This window comes from Rattus rattus, chromosome 1, assembly GCF_011064425.1.
Source record: "Rattus rattus isolate New Zealand chromosome 1, Rrattus_CSIRO_v1, whole genome shotgun sequence".
Lineage (NCBI taxonomy): Eukaryota > Metazoa > Chordata > Mammalia > Rodentia > Muridae > Rattus > Rattus rattus.
In genome coordinates, this window is record NC_046154.1 from 182,733,638 (window position 1) to 182,749,604 (window position 15,967).

Genomic DNA, 15,967 nt, shown 5'->3' on the forward strand with positions numbered 1-15,967 from the left:
CATAGTGAAGCCATGAAAATGTAAGCTTAGATGCAGAAGACTCTCTCAAATGATGAAACTAATTGTTATTAAATACACTAATTGCTCTTACATAGCTTTAGATTAATGAATAAATTAAAAGTTTCAGAATTTTTAATTTCTAAAGATTATTTAAGTTTTGAGATTATAACCATATCAATTCCTGTTCTCATTTCCTTCTCCAAATCCTCCCATCTTTACTTTCTTTATCTTTTTCAAATTCAGAATCTCTTTTTTTAAATGCTTACTATTTCATATTTATTTTTAATATGTACATATGTGTAAATAGATTCCTAAAATACATAAGTGCAATATGCTCAATCTGTATAATATTATATATATATATATATATATATATATATATATATATATATATATATATATATACATTCACACATTTATAGGCTGACCATTTGGTACTGGATAACCATTGGTGCACACTTCCCATTGGGAGACTATTTCTAATGATCTCAGTATTCTTTATTTGCCTGTACTCTTTTTCCTTAGGTTGAGGCCTCCAGTCGTTTCCCCATCCATGTTACCATAAATAATAAATATCATTATTTATTATATTAAATTCTAATGTCAGTGAGCCATTGTGAAAATGTATTCAGGAACACTTGAAATTTTAAATAAGGTCTACATCTATTCACTGCTGTAAATCTGTAGAGCAGGGAAGACAAAACTGGGTAAAGCTCTTAGTATGTATGTAGATATTAGATCTCAAACTCATAGAATAATGAGGAAGTCATTGCAATGGGTACCTCTGGAAAATGGTCATCGGCCAGGCCTCAAGACAGGGTCACCTGTCCTCCTTTCCTGACTACGCCCTGCAGACAGAAAGAAGATCCATGTCTGAAGAAGTGTAAGCCATGAATTACCACTGCCTCCAAAGCCTCAGATGACGTCACGCCAGTCAGTTCACTGGAAGCCATCTTCACAACTGAAACTTCTTATTCTAGATGGGGTGAAAATCTGCTGAACGCTGAATTATCTAGCTTTTTCCTTTCAGTAGCCTTTATAGTCTATTTTACACATACAATAAAAATCATAGTTAAGAATGCATCCATCAGTATTTTCATAATTACTTTCTGTTAATGATAGATGTATAAAAATCTATCTAGAAAATTTTTATAGTCTGAAAAAAATATCTATATTTATATTTATATTATAACCAATATAGAATTTTGAATAAAATAATACAGCTTCAAAAGAAATTTAAAGTATAGTTTGATCTCCAGCTTTACAGATGTAAACTGTTAATATTTATCTAAGGTCAACAATGACAAAAGTCCATCAATTTACAATGGGAAAAGAAACTTTGGAACAAATAATAAATAAGTCTAGAAGTTTCTGTCCATCCCTAGAGCAATACAATGAGCCATTGACCCACCTGTGAAGACTGCCTGACATTAAATAAGGGATTTGTGAAGGGTGCAGAGAATGGAGTCACCCATGAAAATGCTGAACTTCTACCAGTGCCCTTCCCAGGGTACACTGTAAAGACACTTCTCTCCTGGCCTACCGTCTGACCTCTTCTGCATTTACATGGTAAAAGTCTTACATGTTTGTTTGTTTGTTTGTTTTTTCAGAGTGGTATTATTGTGAGTTGGGAGGAAAAGGGTCTAAGATTTTTAAGCTCACTGGAACATGTCCTCAAAAGAAAATTTAGAACCCATTTACTTCCTATTTTCTTTCTAAAACATTTAAAAAATATCTTTGTCTCTAGACTTCTGCCTTGCTATATTACTCACCATAGACCTTCCTCCATTCGATTATGAGGCACAATAAATATTCTCTTCCTCATTCAAGAGGGTATCACTCTGAAGCAAGAGATGACCTCTGGTGTACCATACTCTAGCCTCAGTCTCTCTAGTGCTGACACTGTCATTTGATGATACAGGATCAGTCCTAGCACTGACCTTTTCATATTTGATTATCAGAAATTCATTACAGTTAAAAGAAAGCTAACGGACAAGCCATATATATGTAGATCTTGGTTATGGGAAATTTATAAACAAAGAACAAATACAAACCCTGCAGCTTCTGAGGAAAGCAAAGGACGTTCATCATATAAAGCAATATTATGTAACCAAGTAGGTTTTTAAAATGAGTTTGAATTGAAAACATCCTGAATGATTAAATTTTTTCTCATATGATTCATGTGGAAAATGAGGGAAGTAACTACTAATAAAATTGAAGAACACAGTAAATTTCATAAAGTATTTCATAGACATAATGATTCCCCTAGAGACTATCTGAAGCCAACAATAATTTTGATTTCATTTTGACATTAAAACAAACTGTTAAATTGTGGCTGTTATAAAGGTTGATGTTCCTAACTATTTTTTGAAAATGACTGGTTTTACTTATTTCCCACATGTTGCTCTATCTGATAGAAATTGTGTTATAAGATTAGATGGAACCGGATGTAGATCTCTCCCGAGAGACACAGCCAGAATACAGCAAATACATAGGCGAATGCCAGCATTAAACCACTGAACTGAGAACAGGACCCCCGTTGAAGGAATCAGAGAAAGGACTGAAAGAGCTTGAAGGTGCTTGAGACCCCATATGAACAACAATGCCAACCAACCAGAGATTCCAGGGACTAAGCCACTACCCAAAGTACGTGGACTGACCCTGGGCTCCAACCTCATAGGTAGCAATGAATAGCCTAGTAAGGGCAGCAGTGGAAGGGGAAGCCCTTGGTCCTGCCAAGACTGAACCCCGGGGGAGGGCGGTAATGGAGGGAGGATGGGGAGGGGAACACCCATAAAGAAGGGGAGGGGGAGGGGTTAGGGGATGTTGGCCTGGAAACCAGGAAGGCGAATAACAATCGAAATGTAAATAAGAAATACCCAATTTAATAAAGATGAAAAAAAAAATAAGATTAGATGAACCAAGTTTCTCTTCCTTGAGGTTTCATTTTCAAATGTATTATCTACTCACAAGCCTTCAAACTTTTAAGTTTCCACAAATAATCTCTGAAAATATCATCGAGAATAAATGTGAACACTTAAGAAATATTCTTGGATAGTGAATTGAATTCGCAGAGATGGTCAGTGCAGTACTGTGAACCAGAACTGAAAGTTTGGCTTATGTAAGTTCAGACAGAGTTCAGATAATGGTGCACACCCACTCTATCCAAACCAAATAAAGGCCAGAACTTTTACATTTCATGATACTCTTAATAATTTCAACATCTGTCAGTCCATTTGCTTCTGTGTATAAAATACCAGAGAACCATACACATTACTTAATTTTATAACTTTCCCCCTTTTTGCAATTGATCAAGTATATTCAGCTTCTTAAAATTGATATTTATTAAACTTTCAATAGGGTGCTTCATGCAATCAAAATTTATATCCCAAATCTCACAGTTTTATTAGGTATTAACTTCCGTAATGTTTTGAAGTAAAAAATTAGTAAGAAACAACATATGCTTACAAATTACATTTCTGTTGTTTATTTTCTCTACTATTCTTCACATTCTCTTTCTTACATTATGAAAATTTCATAAACAAACATGATATGTTTTGATCAAATCCACCTCATACCTCCCTCATTTCTTCCCTTATCTCCCACTTTTTATCCTGTTCAGTTTTAGGGGCTTTTGTTTCACTCTCAGAGGACTGCCTTTCCAGGCCTCAGTGAGAGAGAATGAGTTTAATCCTACGGAATTAGTGCCCCAGGAAGAGGATGCTGGTGGTGGTAAGGTGAGAGTGGTTGGGCAGGTGGAGGAACACCCACTCGGAGGAGGAGGGAAGGGAAAATGCAGTGAAGAACTCATTGGAAGGGGGACCAAGAAAGGGGAAAAATTTAGGTTGTAAATAAATAAATTAATGAAAATAAATAAAAAGAAAACCATACGACAACAACAAAGAAAACTGTCAGTTGTCTGCTGCTCTAATGTATATGACTGAGATATTATCTATGTTCACAGGTTGCCTCTTTAGACGCATCATCCTTAAAGAAAATACTCTCTCCACAGCAGCAGCCATGAATTACTGAAAGCTCCTAAGATAAGGGTGTGACTTCATGAGTAGTTTGAAAACACATAATAGTAGAAATGGCAGAAGAATTCAAAACAGAAGACCTAACAGTGGTGGTAAAATCTCCTATGGATAATTTTGTTCTTTAGGACTTCACACAATTGAATATCCAGACAGTGAAATACAGATAATACAAGACACGTGACTAATCCTACCGTAACATGAGACCGATCCACATATTCTGCATTCTCCATTTACTCAATGTTAGGGTTTGCATCATACATTTGCCCCACAGGCTCACAATCTTCAGAGCTTCATGCTTTGTGGCAAGCACTATTTTTGTCAGATCGAGAAACCTTTGGGACATAGGGTCTATAGCTGTCAGATCTAATTCACTTGGAATAGCCCCTTGAGAATAATAGCACTCTCCACTTCTTTCCTAGTTCATCACTTTTTCAACAGCAGAGATGGGAAGAGACTCTGCCATCCACTCCCACTAAAATGGACTCACCATGCCTTTTCTTTTTTTTTCTTCCCCCGCCCCATCTTTATTAAATTGGGTATTTCTTATTTACATTTCAAATGTTATTCCCTTTCCCAGTTTCCAGGCCAACATCCCTCTTTCCCCTCCCCCTCCATTCTATATGGGCGTTCCCCTCCAATCCTCCCCCCATTACTGCCCTCACCCTAAGAATTCCATTCACTAGGGGTCCAGCCTTGGCAGGACCAAGGGCTACCCCTTCCACTGGTGCTCTTACTAGGATATTCATTGCTACCTATGAGGTCGGAGCCCAGGGTCAGTCCATGTATAGTCTTTGGGTAATGGTTTAGTCCCTGGTAGCTCTGGTTGGTTGGCATTGTTCTTCATAAGGGGTCTCAAGCCCCTTCATCTCTTTCAGTCCTTTTTCTGATTCCTTCAACGGGGTTCCCGTTCTCAGTTCAGTGGTTTGCTCCTGGCATTCGCCTATATTTGCTTTTTTCTGGCTGTATCTCTCGGGAGAGATCTACATCCGGTTCCTGTCAGCCTGCATTTCTTTGCTTCATCCATCTTACCTAGTTTGGTGGCTGCATATGTATGGGCCACATGTGGGGCAGGCTCACCATGTCTTTTCAATGGGAAAGAGAAAAGTCATTTCTCTTGGGTACATTGTTGCAACAATGTGAAAGTAGCACCATGCCTGTCAACTCTATGATGGGTAAGACTAAAGCATGCTACTCAATATTGTGTTACTATGAACAATAGCTAATTAAATATTAGATGTTACTATACACCAATACTCTGTTACTAACACTTGGAGTTTATTTATATTGTGCCATATTTGTCATAGCTTGTTGAATGTTTTAAAACCTAAACTATGTTTTTATAAAAGATAATTAAACAACAACTGTCTCATTAAATAAGAATTGGTACATTTTTAATGAGGCACAATTTATCATTTTAAAGTCATAGTTGATTAAAAATACAGATGTATCTTTTGGCAATGATTGATAATGTTTGAGAAACAGTGATATGAAGTATTTCTTAAATTTCAAATCCAAATTTTTAGTTGAACTCCATTGAAAGATATATATGATATATATTCAATTTTTTCGATCTGGAAATAGAAAAAAGCAATTTTGGGAAAAGATTCATAAGAAATTCATGATAGCGAGTCCTCTCTGAGTAAGAGTCAGAAATTGATTTCCTTCAGAAACTTGTGATAATTTTGAGAAGTTAGATTGCCTTGATTGATCATGCAAAAACAAACTTCTCCCAATTCTAAAGAATAACATTTCAACATTGTGTTTCTCGAAAAACTTGTCTTAATATTTTGGATACATGTGCAACACTATCACACCATAATAATGTAGATTGCACTTAAAAATGCACCTATATTTTTAATTTTGTAAAATAATTTATACCTGCCTCAAAGCATACTACAGAATAACAATAGGCAATGGAAATTAAATGTTTTTATTTTCCTTCTATAGCAAGATATACTACTGATGAAAGACAGCAACCATTTACAACTTACATAATCCTTAACATTATATTTATTAGTTTTGTTTTCTGTATTACCCTCTACCAGCAATGTTTCAATTACTAACATTATTTGAAGATGTCTGTACTTGCAGTCTTCTTAAATAGCAGACTTCATATTTTAGAAAGTTTTGTTAGTGCTTTGATATAAAATGTAAAGATACTAACACCTGGGATTTCATTGTTTCCTTCTTACTAATAACATATTACTGATATTCTTATCAGTCTTATTTCAGGAATAAATGAGTCTGCAGAAAAGGTTATAGTTGAAGTTCATATTCATTATTATTTTGCCACATCTCTAAAATTAAGTTGTCCCCGTATTGTCCTCTCCATTTTAATGGCATTCTCCTTGAGATTTCAGTCATCCTGTTCCATTAATAAAAATTTCAAGCTAATAATCTCACTGAGAATGACTTTTAGTCATATCCTTCCCCGAAGCATTTATTGACCTCAGAAGTTTATCTTAGGACATGGATTAATGAGTTATATACTAAATAATTTGATGCATGACTGACTTTTCTTTTTATAAAAGTACATGATAGGACTCCTGATGTTTCAAATTGATCTCTGGAGTTAAAGAGAAAAATATTGTGTTCTTTTGTCTTCAATCCTAGAAGAGATCAAGATTTCTTTGAGTCCCCCTTGTTTCTTTAATCTAACGATATGGGCTATAAGGACTGCTTTGCTCTTTAAAACGATATTCTGTTTTTAAGGCATAACAACATGCAGGGATTTATGTACATCCATGAACTCAGGGTTCTTTCTGTCAGAAATCTATTGAGACCTTGAGTCTTATTTTTCTGTCTTTCAAAATGAGAGACCCTGAGCTTTTGTCTCCTTCTGATTAAATATGATATAATAGACACAGATTGATTCATGTATTAAATAGAGGAAATATGCAGGTTGGCAACCCTAATCTCTAAGTGGAATGGCAGTGAGAAGGACCAGCCGAGCTTGGAAAGAGGTTCTGAGGAGGGGATGTTTTGGAGCAGAAAAACAAAACAAAACAAAACAAAAAAAAACCCACACAAAAACAACAAAACAAAAACAAAAACAAAATAAAAAAAAACCCCAAAAAAACCCAAGAACTTGAGGCCAAATTGTAGGTCAACTTGTGGTCAAATTGTAGGTTTAAGCTAATTTCCAGACTGGTGCCTGTGTATGTGCATGCATGCGTATGTGCCTGTGTGTGTGCTTATGTGCGTGCTTGCATGAATATGTGTCTGTGTGTGTCTCTGTGTGTGTGTGTGTGTGTGTGTGTTCTCTTCTAGATGGCTTTTTCTTACTATCTTAAAACTCTCCGAATAGCTCATCTCTTGCAGATCAAAAGCCCAGTCTTTTCCCCCAGGTTCTCTATTGATTATGCCATGAATCAGCATGCCATGACCTTGGCCTTTTTGCTCTTAAAAGAGAGCAAGTATACCTGTTTTTTTTTTTAAAACACTGGAGATGAATTCATGGACTTGCCTGTCTTTATAAGCTTAGCTAGGAAGGATCTTGCCCCGGGATCACCAATCCCTAAATCTCTCTTTCCTTAGTATGTTTCTGACAAGTTGGCACCTAGTGCTGCTTCCTATGTTCCTTTAGATCTGTGAAGCTCCTTATACAATTGATATTCCATCCTTATATTTTGCGCAGTTGAAGGATTTTATATTTTTGAACTCATGCCTTCAGAGTTCTTTCCCACAGCTTTAAGGATTGTTCTGAAGGGCTCAGCATTTATCATTTTGCTGAGACATTAGCCACAACTTTAACTCCTAGACTAATGCTGTTTCTAATTACCAAGGAGTCATTAAGTTACATATGTGTGTAGAATATATATATATATATATATATGTGTGTGTGTGTGTGTGTGTGTGTGTATATATGTGTGTGTGTGTGCGTGTGTGCATGTGCTTTATATATACATAATATATACATATACATGCACATACATATATACCATATACATATACATACATATATTATATACATATACATCATACACACACACACACACACACACACACACACACACACACACACACACACACACACGAGGCTTAGCCCACATCAAACTTCAACACTCAGAATCCCTGCTGACTCTGTTCCGTGGTCAGGAACCATGTCACACCTTCCCTGCCACAGCCAAACCAGACTCAGCAGCAGTCACGTTTAGACTACTGAAAGCCAAGGCGTTCCGTATAATTGCTATATTTTCTTTTCATGTTTTACTAAATTTTAATCCATGGTTTCAGTTTTTGTTTTTTTATTCCCCCCTGTATTAGTTTCTAATTTCTAGTAATGATATTACTTTTCTATTGCTGTGGCAAACCACCATGGCAAAGGCAACTTACAGAAGGAAGTATTTATTTTGGCATATACTTCTAAAAGGGTAAGAACCAGCAGGCATGTGAGCTGGAGAAGCTATCTGAAAGATCTCACTTGTGTAACAACCACAAAGTAGAGAGAACAAACTGGGAATATTATGAGTCATTAAACTCTCAAAGACCATCTCCAGTGACAAACTTCCTCCAACAAAGCCACACCCCCTAAGACTTCCCCCAAAGTGCCACGATTTGAAGATAAATAAATGCCTTAGACTATGGGGAGATATATTATTCCAACCAACACACTTTTATTACCATTTTTATTGAGAAAATTCTTTTCATACATTCTTCATTTTAAATATGGTTAGTATATGTCTTCGTGTCAGCTAACTATTTCTTATATCAGAATATTTTTAAATTAAACTGCTCTTTGGTTTAAAATTATCAGGCTTAGGGATTTCCTTTTGTCTATCATTGCATCTTTATCCTGTCCTTTTTCATTTTTTTATTTTCTTCATGTAAGTTTCTAAGAGAAATATAGGAAGTAAGAAAAGAAGGAATGGGGAGGGAAGAAAAAGAAAAAGAAGAATGGAGGAATACAGAGGAGAAAGAAAACTTTGTTCTTTTTTTAAACCTCTCTTTCTAAGGATACAAGATAATGGTTCTTGCTTCTCACCAACAAATAAGGCTCTTTCTGTATGATTTATTTTCATTAATGAGGAATGAATTGTAACCACTAGCTTTTTTTAAAATTTATTTCTAACACTACTTACAATGCAAAAGCAGTTGGACAAAACATGCAATTTTGTTTTTTCACCCTGCCGTGAAAAGAAAAATGACACCCTTTTAGTCCCCCTTGTTAATTCATATTAAGCACAATTGTTTTAAACTTTCCAAAAATCACAGTTTGCAACTCCATAGTATTAGAAAGTTTAGCCATAATAATTTCATTAATTCCATGTCACATGCATCATCAAGAAAGAAAGATATTTTGTTTTTGTTACATGTTTAGGCAATGGTTTAAAATGTTTATGAGGATGAAGAACTGTGGGAGAGAGGAGCAAGAGAGAGAGAGAAGGCAAGGCCTGGGATGTATATAAATAAATAAATAAATAAATAAATAAATAAATAAATAAATAAGAAAATCTCACATGAAAATTACTGAATGGAAAAAAAAATGTTTGATGCATCTTTTGGGTTCTAGTCTAGGAAACAAGTTTCTGCTACTCTTATAGGAAGGGGAAATGAAACTTGTGTTTTGTTTGAGGACTTGGGCTGTCCCCCTTGCTAATTTAGTGAGATGTCTGGATAATATGACAGTATATTTTAAGGATTTTACCTGTATAGATTTTCAAGAACACATTACTTTTCGCAGAACTACACACATTTTATTTATTTCAACTAGGATTATCCATATATGCTAGCAATTGAATCATGAAAAGGAGTCAGCATTTACATACAAACATACATACATACATACATGCAGACAGGCAGACATACATGTGTGTGTACATGTGCATGTGTGTGTATGTGTGTCTTTTGTCCTGAAAATGTCATTCTAGAATATTCTAAGGATTTTATTACTTTTCTGATATACGCAGACTCGTACATCAGAGCTGAGGGGTCAGATTATTGCAGCCAAACTTTATTTCTTCTTAGGTCATGTTGGCATTTAGAGTTTGGAAGTATGTGGACTTCCATTTTCATTTAACTACATTTTATTTGCTACAGGTTTATACTTCTATTTACATTCTTTATTTAACCGAAAAAATAAATTTCAACATTTTCACTTAATGAAAGATATGACTTAGGTTCTGTGAGTTCGAGATAATTATTGTGTGTTGTATTTCTCAGTTATTTTATAGGTAAAGTTTAAATATTATTATAAACAACGAGAGATATAATTCTGAAGATTAAACGGACTCATGCCTATTACATTATAAGCACTTAATGGTCATTGGCTGCATTTTTTTCCTGTATATTTTGTGAATTTGAAGTTGATCCCAACTTCTACTACTGACATCTGGTCGTATATTTTAGGTGGCTGTGGTGATCAGCAAAGGGAGAGACAGGGGGAGGCAGATCGAAGTTGGGGTTGAGATAGGAGGAAGAAAAGAGCTTCAGTCAAAAGAAATGAATAGGTCTTCCAAGCCAGAGGCTAAATTGAACATGTCCAGTGTCTTCGCTTTGCACCTTACACTGCAACAGAATTCTAATGATGTCTATTCATGCAGATCAAGGTTTTATGGGTTACTAAGCTTAGATAAAAATGATTACATCAGAGCATTATTAACTTCTTTTATCAGTTTTAAATATTTCACATCATCAACTTATATGTAGCAAAGATTACCTTAGCTCATGTTTTTAGATGGTCCCATTTTTCATTGGTCCTCTTTCTATTGCCTTTAGCAAATGTAGAACCCTATAATAGAGTCCATGGTGGGGATAAAGTAATGTCCCAAAAGTCTTGGAGGAAGCATCCTCATTTGACTTGAAGCCTGTCCTTTAGGTCAACACTCACTAATCTGTGAGATCCATCCCATCTGCAGACACGAAACCCAGACACTATTGCTGATGCCAAGAGGCACTTTCTAAAAGAAGCCTAGTATAGCTGTCCCCTGAGAGGCTTTGTCAGAGCTTGACCAATATAGGCACCAAAGCATATAGCTAAATCTCAGACTGAGCCTGGGGACCCCAATGGAGAAGTTAGGACAAGAATTTAAGGAGCTGAAGGGGTTTGCAAGCCAATAGGTAGAACAACAATATCAACCAACCAAAGATCCCAGGATCTAAATCACCAACCAAAGAGTGCACATGGGGGGGACCCCTGGCTTCAGTTGGATATGTTGCAGAGGATGGCCTTGTTGCATCCGTAGGAGGAAAGCACTTTGGTCCTGTGGAGGGTCTACGACATAGGGTAGGGGAATGCTAGGGCGCTGAGGCAGGAGTGGGTGAGTGGGTTGTGGTTTCCCCCAAACAGGGAGGTGGAGTAAGGTATATGGGGTTTATGAAGGGAAAACTGGGAAGGAGGACAACATTTGAAATTTAAATACAATAACCAATACAAATGAAAATAAATAAATAAATAAAAAGTAGACTAATGTTTCCTACATTTTTTTCTCTACTCATATCATACACAGCACCACCCAGTCTTGTGAAAACTAGCCAGTAAGAGTGAAATTCGAGGCTAATCCTAGATTTATTTCTCCAAGTTCTGTGATTCAAATATGTGAAGTTTTATCAATTTCACTGGCAAGTTCTTGAAGGTAACCAAAAGCATTAAGAGTACCCTGTGATATTCGGGTATCTAGAGATCACACTGAAAAATCCTTAAAGTGGAATCTCATTGAAGGTAAGTTCCTTCAATCACTTCCCTAACTCCTCCACTGTGGTCCCTGGGCTCAGGCCTATCTTTGACTGTGAGTTTCTACATTTGTAGTAGTTGTGAGTTGGTGAACATTAAGGTCTATAATCACTAGATTAAACATCCATCCACTAATAAAAAGAATTTTTGGTAAGAATAGTTTCATTCTACTATTATAAAAGTTGTATTAAAATTATATGCATACAGACACAGACACATTTCTTTATGTGGGTGTGTATATGGGCACACAGATGTTTGGAAGTGTGAAGTCCCTTAGAGCTGGAGATCAGGCCTCTGAGGCTTTAATTTGGGTGCTGGGAATAAACTATCTTCTCTAAGAATAGTAAACACTCTTATCCATTGATTGACTGATTCCCCCTTTCCATCAAAATATCTAACTTTCAAAAATATGTAACTACATAAAACAGTTTTGTAAAATAATTATTTATTTACATCCCAAAAATGTTGACCTCCCCGCCTCCCCGCTTCCAGGTCCTCCCTTGCAGTGGTCTTCTTGCCATCTCTACTTTGCCCTGAAAGGATGTCCATCCTATATTCCCTCATAATTAGGCAGCAAGTCTCTATAGGATTAGGCATATCCTCACCTACTGAGGCCAGTCAACGTAGCCTTCTGCTACACATGTGCTGGGGGCCTGAGACCAGCCAGTGTATGCTTATTGGTTGGTGGCTCACTGTCTATGGAAGCTTAAAGGAGTCCAGATTACTTAACACATTTGGTATTCCTGTGGGGTTGCCATCCCGTCAGTTCTTTCAATCCTTTCTCTAACTCCTCCAACTGGAACCCCCATTCTCAGTTCAGTGATTTGCTGCTAGCATTTGCCTCTGTATTTGACATGCTCTGGCTGGGCCTTTCAAGAGACAGCTATATCAGGCTTCTGTCAGCATGACCTTCTTGGCCTCATCAATATTATCTAGTTTTGTAGTTTTGGTGGATATATATATATATAGTTTGTGTACCCAGGTGGGGCAGGCTCTGAATGGCCTTTCCTTCAGTCTCTGCTCCAAACTCTGTCTCCATAGCCCCTCCTATGAATATTTATCTTCCCCCTTTTAAGAAGGACTGAAGCATCTGCACTTTAGTCCTTCTTGAGCTTCATGTGGACTGTACATTGTATATTGGGTAATTCAAGCCTTTGGGCTAATATCCACATATCACTGAGTACATACCATGTGTGTTTTTTTGTGATTGGGTTACCACATTCAGTATGTTTTCTAGTTCCATCCATTTGCCTATGAATTTAATGACGTCATTGTTTTGTTTTGTTTTGTTTTTTTCTTTTCTTTTTTTCGGAGCTGGGGACCGAACCCAGGGCCTTGCCCTTCCTAGGCAAGCGCTCTACCATTGAGCTAAATCCCCAACCCTGAAGTCATTGTTTTTGATAGCTGAGTAATACTCCATTGTCTAGATACAACACATTTACTGTATCAATTCCTCGGTTGAAGTGCATCTGGGTTCTTTCCAGCTTCTGGCTATTATAAATAAGGCTGCTATGAACATAGTGGAGCATATGTCTTTGTTATATGTTGGAGCATCATTTGGGTATATGACCAGGAGAGGTATAGCTGGTTCCTCAGGAAGTGCAATGTCCAATTTTCTGAGGAACCTCCAGACTGATTTTCAGAATGGTAATACCAGTCTGCAATCCCACCAACAAGTGGAGGAGTCTAACTTCTTGAGTTCTTGGTATATTTTGGATATTACCCTCTATTGGATGTAGGATTAGTAAAGATCTTTTCCCAATGTGTTGGTTGGTGTTTTTTTCCCAATGATAGTGTCCTTTGCCTTACAGAAGACTTGCAGTTTTATGTGGTGCTATTTATTGATTCTTGATCTTAAAGCATAAGCCATTGGTATTCTGTTCAGGAAATTTTCACCAGTGCCCATGTGTTTGAGGCTTTTCTCCCACTTTTTCTTCTATTAGTTTGAGTGTATCTTGTTTTATTTGGAGGTCCTTGATCCACTTGGACTTAAGCTTTGTACAGGGTGATAACATAGATTGATTTGCATTCTTCTACAGTTGAATCAGCACCATATGTTAACAATTTTATCTTTTTTCCACTGGATGGTTTTAGCTCCTTCGTCAATAATCAAGTGACCATAGCTGTGTAAGTTCATTTCTGGGTCTTCAGTTCTATTCAATTGATCTACATGCCTGTCTCTTTACCAATACCATACAGTTTTTATCACTATTGCTCTATAATACTGTTTGAGATCAGGGATGGTGATTCCCCCAAAGTTTTTTTTTTTTTTTTTTATTGTTGAGTGTAGGTTTTGCTATCCTGCATTTTTTGTTCTTCCAAATGAATTCGTAAATTACTCTTTCTAAGACTATGAAAAAATGAGTTGGAAATTTTATGGGGATTGCATTGAATCTGTAGATTTCTTTTGGCAAGGTGGTCCTTTTATACAATATTAGTCCTGCCAATCCATGAGCATAGGAGAACTTTCCATCTTCTGAGATCTTTGATTTCTTTCTTCAGAGACTTGAAGTTTTTGTCATACAGATCTTTCACTTGCTTGGTTAGAGTTTCCCCAAGGTATTTTATATTATTCATGACTATTGTGAATTTCTTTCTCAGACTGTTTATCCTTTGAGTAGAGGAAGGCTAATGATTTGTTTGAAATAATTTTATATCCAGCCATGGCTCATCTATTAATGGTTAGTCTCACAGCCAAAAGTTAAATTGTATATTTTAAAAATATATTTTTCACTAAAATCATGCCTTTAGTTTGTTTTGTAATTGTTCTTGCTTTAAGACAGTGTTTTACTATGTAGCCCATGCTACCCCTGAAATCATAGTATTTACCTATATATTTAAATTGCTGGGTTAACATCAATATTTCAAAATTTAATTGAGAAGACATTGATTTCTGCTTATACCTTCAACAAAAGTCTGTGTGTTAGTTTTATAATTTGGCTTCAATTTCTCAGTAGAGTGTACATCACAGAAAAAAAATACAATTATAAAACTAAATTTAATGTTTTATATTAACAAAATATATCAATATAATTTAAAAAATATAAACACACAGTATATTAATATTAATATATTTATATAACATAATACAGTTATAATATGTAATATCAACTTTTCTATTTCCTCATTGGTTGAATAAGGACTTGTCTTTTCTTTTCCAGCCTTCTGATTAGCATGTGCAATCAGTTATGCTGATTTTCAAGTTTTCATATTCTGTCTGAGTTTACACTTGTTACATAGATTAAAAGAAGGAAGATACACAATGCCTCAGTTTCCAGAAGTATGAACAAAATCCAGAAAATAAATGGTTCATAAATGGAAGATGAGTAGAAATCAGATAGTGATAGGTAGATAGATAAATATATGGCAGATTATAAATAGATTATGAGTAGGATGATACACAACAAGAGATAGATAGATAGATAGATAGATAGATAGATAGATAGATAGATAGATAGATAGATAGATAGACAGATAGTGTGACATGGTTGTGAACATACCTACATGGCACACTTTCAGCTTTGGGAACACCATCAATCTGCATAATGTATTTCTTTTTCTGTTATTATTTTTTTTTTAGTATACAGATGACATTGCTCTTTCTTGTATACTTGTCTGTATTTGCCTTTTTCTATAATGTATTTATCCTCAAATATAATTCTGGTGAAAAATCTGGTGCATTGTGCTTCGTGGTGACATAGTTACATGTTGGTTTTCAGGAAAAATAATGGGAATAATGGGCATGAGTAAATTAATGAAAACAGCTTTAGATAATGTATTATTGTAGAACAAAGAAGTATGCAATGAAGAAAAGACTAATGTGAGCACAGGAAAAAAGAAACACACACAGAGAGAGAGAGAGAGAGAGAGAGAGAGAGAGAGAGAGAGAGAGAGCAAGCTGTCTTCAAGTGCAACTTTAGAATAGCAATGAGTCACCTGTCAGTTTGCACCTACATCATTGCCTGAGATTCTGATGTTATGCTGATCCAATACTCCCATTCTTGAGAAACCTGAAATAACTGAGGCTGGCCTTCTGCAAGACAGACAGAGAGATAGATGGATAGACAGATAGACGGATAGACAGATAAATAGATGAAAATGGATTGTAGACAGTCAGATGATAAGATAGATGACAGATGATACTTATACATAGATAGATCCTTATATTTGATTATTTCCTCAGAGTATTAATTCAGATATGTAGATTAACTCTAATTTTAAATATACATTTCACTCCCACATTGCTCAAAAAGTCAAG